Below are 5,830 nucleotides of genomic sequence, written 5' to 3' on the forward strand. Positions count from 1 at the left end.
CCTTCTGGGTGCTGCTGTTCCTGTGCACACTCTGGTGATTTTTCTCCGGTGTCCAGAGCCTCGTTGACAGCAGCAGCTCCGCAGGCCAGCTCCAAGAGACATCGTCCTTGCCACGGTGGCAGCAGCTCCGTGGCCCCCGAGCTCAGTGTCGGAGGGGTCTCGGCCACACGGCACCGTGGTCTGGGCAGCTCTGCGGACCCGGGCTGATCGCCAGTGCTGCCACTTCCCACTGCTTCTCGCCTGCAGCAGCCAGTGGCCATGCTCCAGCAGGGCCTTCTTGGTCTACTTGTCCCTCCTTGTCCCTAGCCAAACCAGCCTGGGCATCTCAGGGGTGTCCCCACCATCCTGCTGAGGCCAGGCCTCGAGGGCTTCTGCCACAGGCACCAGACACGCGTCGGGGAAGTGCCAGAGCAGCCGGCTGGCAGCAAGAAGGCGGCTGTCTGGGGGCTGCTTAGGGCCTCTGCCACCCAATTGCTCAGGGCTTCCTGCCAACCCCTCCACACAAATCCTCCTGTCCCGTCACAGCCTCCTGCCACCCAGCGCCACACGCATCCCCCCTCGCGCCTTCCCACTGCCTTCTCCTGGCAGGCCTTGGCAGCACCCCAGCCCTTCGTGGCCTCCCACTGTCCCGTGCCCTGCAGGCCTCCCCCAGGCCTGCCTGGCTGCTGAAGGAGCTCCTGAGGAGCCACATCAAGAGGCACCTCAGAGGCCTCAGCAATCCAGCCAGCAACACACGGGCAGGGCACAGATGGCGCTTCCTGCCTGGGAGAGGGGTGCTGGCAATTGCCAAGGACCAGTCTCTCAGGGATCCCCGCCGCAGCTCCGGCCTCTGCTCACCCGCTCAGTCGGAAGCCTTCTGCACATCCACCAAAGGCCAAGGGCCTTTTGGCCACTTTCCCTTCCACACCGCACGCTTGGCCAACTTGCCGAGCACAAGCACCCTTTTTGCCCTCCTCCCCATTGGCCTGAAGACTCTGGGCACCAAAAGAAAGCTCCTGGACCTTTGTGTATGACAACAGCAATTTACTAATCCTACAATGGGGTGAAGGGGAGTGCTTGATGTGCAGAGGTGTTCCCTGCAGGCTCAGGTGGCCCCAGCAGACGCATCCTCCCAGATCAGTTCTCCAGAGAGCTCATGCAGGATATCCAGCCAGCGCGACACAGGCTAGGCCGTGACTTCCAGAGCCGGCGGAATCCATCTCGCACCTGCTGGAGTCGGGAGGATGGAATGCTCTGTACGGCTATGTTGACGTACAGAGTCTGAAGAGCCAGGCATGAGACGGCAGGGCTGATGTCATATGCCATGTCCTGAAGAGCTGGAAGAGAGAGGAACAGAGCCACAATCAGAGAGCCTGGATCTGCAGGGACCCGGGGAGACCCTCCTGGCCCATCCGTCCCACACGGCAGCTCTTGCCATGGCCTGGAGGAAGCAGGAGACAGCAAGGATGAGCGGGAAGGTGCTGCCCATGAATCTCCCTCCCACAGGCCCCTGAAAGGTCTCTGTGCTCTGCCCACGCTGCCCGTCGTGTGCGCAGGCAGCAGAGCCCTCCCAGCCGGGGCGGGGAACGCAGCTGCCAGCGCCAGCCCCCGCTGACAGCCCGCTGGCCTCACTCACCCCTGCACACGAGCTGGAACTCTCGCTGCTGCTCTCGCAGGAACCGCCCGGCCATCCCTGGCAACACAGAGCCTGTCACGGCCCCAGCCGCACAGCTGCCCCACAGCGGCGCTGCCAGCCCTGTGGCCACAGCACCGCCTTGCCGTGCAGGGCTCCAGCCGGGCCCTCGCCGCATCCTGACTCCCGAAGACGCGGCTGGGAGAGGGCGGCAGCAGCCCCGAGGGCAGGCGGGGCTCCAGAGCCCCGGCCCGGATGGCGCTGCCGGGGCAGCAGGCGGGGCTGGGGCCGAGCTGCGGCGGGGCGGGGCGGGGCGGGGCGGGGCGGGGAGGGAGCCGGGCTTGTGGCTCACCGATGAACCTGACGGCCGCCTCTCGCAGGGGCTCCTGTGGGCTCCGCAGGTACGGCAGGGCCTGGCGCAGCAGCTCGGCCACTCGGCTCCTGTCCTCTGCCAGCTGGAGAGAGCGGCACGGCACGGAGGGAAGGGTTGGCGCGGGCTCTGTCCCTTGGCCCCCGGCCTCGCCTGCCCGCACAGCCCTGAGCGGGGCAGAGGGCCCGGCAAGCCGCGGTGCTGCCCCGCAGCAGAGCCCGGCTGCCTCGGGGCTCCATCAGCTCCTGGCCTGGGGCCAGAGGAGCCTGGAGAAGAGCCCGCCGTGCCAGCCCAGGGAAGGGAGCAGCGTGTGGGCCGCAGGCCGGTGCCCCTGGGTGCAGCACCGGGCAGCGGCCACAGCTGCCAGCCCCACAGAGTGGGCGCCGTGGGCAGGGGGCTTCTCCCTGCTGGGGCTGGGGTTTGCAGGCTGTCCTTACCAAGCACTCGCCAAACCTCCACATCTGGTCTGTCAGCAGCAGGCGCTCAAGATCCCTCCTCTTCAGGAAGCTTAGCGCACAAAGCAGCGCTTCACAAGAGGCCTGCAGAGCGGCAGAGACCCAGAGATGGCACCGCAGCCCAGGGCACAGGACCTGCCTCCCTGTGCCAAGGCCAGGAGGAGGCTGGAGCCCGTGAGGTGCCAGGGTGCAGGGAGACAGCTGAGCCCCCTCCCAGGAGGACACCAGCGCCCAGGAGTCCTCACCTCTGCCACACGCATGTTGTCGTCATGGCAGTTGAAGAAGAGTGGGAGCAGGCTCTTGCTCACATGCATCTTGAGGCGCTTTTTACCATTTGCCTCTACCGACCTCATCACCTCTTGGAAGAGTTGGATGGAGAGCAGCTGCACATGGTGGTTGTCCTGTCGGAAAGGAAGCAAAAGCCCTCCACATCAGCTGCTCCAGGCCCCTCTGTGCACCGGCCCAAAAATCCACGGAGCACCTCACTTGAGGGCAGCACCCAGTGGCCGTGGCTGGGGGCACAGAGCCTTACGTTGTCCAGCAGCGGCCAGAGCGCGCCAGCCAGCTGCAGGGCGATGGGGCTGGGTATTGCGAGGTCTCTGTGCAAGAGCAGAAAGCTGAGCACCACGACGGTCATCTCAACGATGTCTTCGTCGGCATCCCACAACAGGTCCGCGAGGCTTTCAGTCAGGCTGCGCATTCTCTTGTACTGCATGGAAGACAAGGCTGGGCAAGCCCACGCTGCTGCTGCTGCTGCTGCTGCCGCCATGGAGCCCAGGGGCCGAAGGCCTGTCCTGAAGCACTCGGGCAGCTGAACAGCAACGCAGGAGAGAGGGGAGCAGCTGCCACGGCTCCCAAAGCCCAGCCCAGCCCAAGGGGCTGCTTTCCCCAGCCCCACGCTGCCAGCACAGCTTCAGCCGCTGCTGCCTTCTCACCATCGAGGGGTCCTTGCTGAGCTGCACGAGGCCTCTGAGCGCCAGGCGACGCATCTCCCTGGACGTGCTCTGCAGGCGCCTTGCCATGATGTCCAGGAGGCTGTCACCCCTTTCATTGAAGTCCAGGAAGTCCAGGACCTGAAAGGCACAAAGCAGTGAGCGGGGTGCCCAGCTGGCAGGAGCTCAGAACTGCACAGGGCTGAGCCGAGGCAGCAGCACAGGGCACGGGCAGCGTCACAGGCAGCTGCAGCTCTGAGAGGGCAGAGAGGTGGGAGGCAGCTCGGCGAGGCTGCGCTGCCCGTGGGGCTCACCTCCACAAGGTAGGCCATGGCGGGCAGCTGCCAGTCTGAAATGTCCTGGCTGAGGATCTCCAAGAGGCAGGAGATGATGCTGCAGCACCAGCTCATGGAGACACAGCACATCTCCCTGGTGGGGGGGAAAAAAGGCATCATTGCCCCTGAGCCGGGTGGGCAAAGCTCTCCCAGGACTGACTCACACAGGTCTGGTCTTTTCCCAAGCACCCCGTGGGCGCTTTGGGAGGCGGCTGTTCCCGGGCACCCTCCTCTCCCAGCCTTTTCCAGTCTGCTCGTTGGTCTCTTTGTGACAAAGCCCTCTCACCCATGCCCATGGGAACTGTGTGGGGCATCCTGGGCACAAATGCCGGGGGCAGCAGGGACAAGTGGGTCTCACCTGGCCAGCAGACCCATTGCATAGTGGTGGGTGTCAGTACAGAGCAGCGTGTCCCAGCCACCCTTGTCTTCCATGGCTACCACCACATGCTCGCACTGCACTCGGCAGAGCAGGACCTTCAGGGTCTGCACTGCAAACCTGTGTGCAGAGCAAAGGCCAGGTCATGCTGGCAGCCCTGGCTCCTGCCCTGGGGGCATGGGAGGGATGGGGAGACCGTGAGAACTGGGATGGAGCACCTTTGGGGATTGGTGGCAAGTCCCAGTTGCTCCTGGCACCCCTTCCAGAAGGTATCAACCTCCTCTGGCGTATCCAGTGTGCTAATGTAAACTTGGAAGAGCAGACACAGGAAGAGATGGGGAAAATTCTCCAGCACTATAGGTGGGCAGCAGGTCAGGTTGAAGACCCTCCACAGTGTCACGGTTGCCTGCAAAAAATAAACCACCCAGAGACAACACTCAGTGCCAAGACATCCGTGTGGCAGGGCCCGAGCATGCGAGGGAGAGGCCGGGGGAGACAGCGCGGGGGCAGCCAGCCTGGTGCCCCTGAACCTTGCCCCTAGGGCAGGTTTCAGCCCAGTGCCTGAGGCAGAGAGATGCACTTGGGGGGAGGACAGAGAGCCAGCTGCTGGAGAGGTGGCCTAGGGGCAAGCCAAGGTCAGTTGCAGGAACTCACAGCCAGGGCAAAGACTCCTGTGCTGTCCCCATCGGAGGTGTACACGCTGTCCTCTGGCCAGGTGCTCAGCACGTTGAGGAGTATCTTCAGCGCCGGCTCCGCAGTCCCAGCGGAGGACATGATCACTCCCCACATGGCCGTAGCAGCTCTGTGGGGTCAGAGCTCTGTGTCAGGGGGGTCTGGGCCACAGCACTGTGGCCTGGGCTGCTGCAGGGGCCCGCACTGGCCCTCGCTGGCAGCACCCAGCCAGCCCACGTGGATGCAGGCATCCTGAGGGGCAGGGGGGGAGCGTGGCAACACGCTCAGGGGCTGGCATGCCAGCACTGGCAAACGGAGGAGCCGGAGGCTCCTGGAACTGTCCGCCTGTCTGGCAGTCACCAGGGACAGGCTCTACCGGGTAACGGGCCGGGGAACGCTGAGCCCTCAAGGCAGGTGGGGCTGCCGTACCTGTCACCCGATGGGGCCCAGCGCAAGAGAGTCATGAGCACATCGTAGGGGTAGTCCTTGGTCAGCTCCAGAAGGGCCTTGTCCAGCCTGTGCCCAGCAGACTCATTGGCCGTGAGCCACTTGTGGATGTACCTCACCATGGCTGGCACCTGCAGAAGGCCCGGCGAGACTTGGACACCTGCCCGAGCAGCAACTGCCCCAGCTTCCCCTGAGAGGTGCTGCCCTTCCCACCACATTGGGCTGGGCCTCAAAAGCTGAGGGAACCCAGCAGAGCTGGCTTGAGGCACCACACAGTTCCTGGGGTGATCACGCCCCGGCCACAGGCTGCTTACTTGCTTTGGATTGGAGATGCCCTTCTCCACAAGCAAATCCAGCATGGCAGCACCGGTCTCAGCACTGAAGAGCTGAAAGTTTGCCCAGAGCCCAATGCCCACACCGGTGGTCTCTTCCCGCCAAATGCTCATGATGAATTCATAGATCATCTGCAGGAGAAGGGCAGGAAGAGAGGGAGAATCCATGGAGTGCTCCAAGCACGGTGCTGGGCTGAGCAGTGACAGCAGGCCCAGCCCAGGTGGGGATGGCTGCAGTACCTGCGCTGTTCTGCGGAAGCGGCCACGGGCAGGCTCCTGCTCTTGTGTCGGCTCCGTGG

Source organism: Sturnus vulgaris, chromosome 7, assembly GCF_052056855.1.
Source record: "Sturnus vulgaris isolate bStuVul1 chromosome 7, bStuVul1.hap1, whole genome shotgun sequence".
Classification (NCBI taxonomy): domain Eukaryota; kingdom Metazoa; phylum Chordata; class Aves; order Passeriformes; family Sturnidae; genus Sturnus; species Sturnus vulgaris.